Here is a 1,980-nt window from a genome sequence, read left to right as displayed (position 1 = left end):
TTTTCCATAACTGATATTTTTGCGCTTTATCTTTTTGAATCCTTTTCAACTCTCTATTTTATCTACTCCGTCTGAAATTGCTTTGCAACTATGGCTACACAATTTCATGATATCAACCAAATTTCAGGCAACTCGATGCAATGGAATCTCAAAGTTAGAGTCGTTCGAATGTGGGTAATCCCAGATCGAGGTTTAACATTAATTACATGTTTTTTTCAATTTTAGTTTATAAATATTATATAATTTTAGATTTATAATTATAGTAAATCTAATACACATGTAATTACTCGGTGCGTAGTTGTTGGTATCAGACAAAGATATGGATTAATCCTACGCTGCCGCAATCTACTGAGTTTAAATCCAGGTTTGTCAAGTGTATAATCCTTTTCTATATGTACAAAAAATATAAAAATAGTATTGACAAAACAAATTAGTAGGTAAATAATAATTTATATATGCACGGCAAATGTTCATAAATTTGTATATTATAAACCTAAATGACAAAAGTTCATAAACCTACAGAACAAAAGTTCTTATATATTCATTATCTTCCTTAATTTTCGACTTATGCAGATTCCTGACAGTACGTCAAATCAAACTTTGAGCGGATCACCCAAATAAGTTCACAACAAAGTTACTCTGTTAGAGATGAATTAGACAAAGGAATTGTACTGTTTAAAACTATTAGGGATTTAGTTCAGTGTACGGAGGTGAGTTTAATTTAGTGTTACGGTTTTATTTACCTTATGTTTTCTGTTTTGCATTTACAATGACTAAGATTTTGTATTGTTTAAAATTATTATTTAGTTCAGTGCATGCAAATGATTTTAATTTACTATAATATTATATGTACGTTATGTTTTGCATTTACAATAATATTTTCTTTATGTTAAATAGGAATGTAGCTATTGGATTGCGGCAAAATTGGTGAATTTGGAACTTGACCGGGGATGGTCATACTTGGCATGCAACAAGTGTACTAGAAAGGTTGACAAAGTTGGTACTACATACTTTTGTAAGAAATGCAATGAAGAAGCATCTTCTATTACTCACAGGTAATTACTAATATATATAAATTTTTATAAAAAATATGCATAAAGTTAATCAAAATTGAGTTGCAGGTATAGGCTTCAAGTTCGTGTTATGGATGGAACCATTTTTATCTTATTATTGCTTTGAAATCGCGATGCTATGCAGCTTATAGGGAAGTCCGCAAAAGAACATAAGGAAGGATTAGTTGAGGTATAATACTAAACTTAATTTAGTTATCAATTATAATATTTCTAACCTCTGAAATTTGGTGTAGACCTCAATTACGGATGCTGATTGTTCTTATCCAACTGAACTGGACGATATTGTTTATAAAAAATTCATGTTCAAGGTTATTGTTAAGAAAGAGAATATTGAGTCACAGGTCGAAATTTACAATGTTTTTAAGATTACTGATGATGATGAACTTCTGGAGGAATACGGCAAATTCGACGACACTATCACAGTAAACATTTTTACTTACAAACCTATGAATACTAAATTTAAACTATAAATACTTTTACACTCATAAGATGAATGTTTTTTTGGCTTTGTTTTTAACATGATCCACAGTTTTTTGATGGACAAAGCTCAAGTGGAGAGAAGATTTTCGAGGTAAATTTCATGAAATTAAAACTTTTATAAGATGATCCTCCTCATCCTTTCTTTTAAGAAGATGAAAAAGATATTAGTTTAAGACACTGGTGTGCTAGGTGATGTTCTTGGTGTACTACCACCAGCCTTGGCAGTAACTATCAGTATATTGTTTGGTTTTTATCTTGATCAACAGTGTGGTTATTAAGCAATGGCACATATATGATAACACAAGACAAATTGATTTATGACTCCAAAAGTGATATCAATAATTAGAAAGACATACCCTAGCAAGACACTTTGGAAAAAACGCAGCAGAGTCCAACCCGACATGGTCAATAAGCTCAAGATTCAGGC

General features: G+C 30.8%; 1 long non-coding RNA gene across 1 annotated transcript; it reads left to right on the top strand.

Annotated features, from left to right (window-relative positions):
* Positions 1 to 299: 299 nt before the first annotated feature.
* LOC109222710 lies at positions 300 to 1,178 on the top strand. The gene is made up of 4 exons (XR_002067444.1): positions 300 to 364; positions 574 to 710; positions 898 to 1,055; positions 1,122 to 1,178. It is a non-coding gene; the product is annotated as an uncharacterized LOC109222710 (long non-coding RNA).
* Positions 1,179 to 1,980: the final 802 nt, after the last annotated feature.

Source organism: Nicotiana attenuata, unplaced genomic scaffold (genome assembly GCF_001879085.1).
Source record: "Nicotiana attenuata strain UT unplaced genomic scaffold, NIATTr2, whole genome shotgun sequence".
Taxonomy (NCBI): Eukaryota; Viridiplantae; Streptophyta; class Magnoliopsida; order Solanales; family Solanaceae; genus Nicotiana; species Nicotiana attenuata.
Note: the sequence above shows the minus strand (reverse complement) of the source record. Positions and strands in the feature narration are given on the sequence as shown.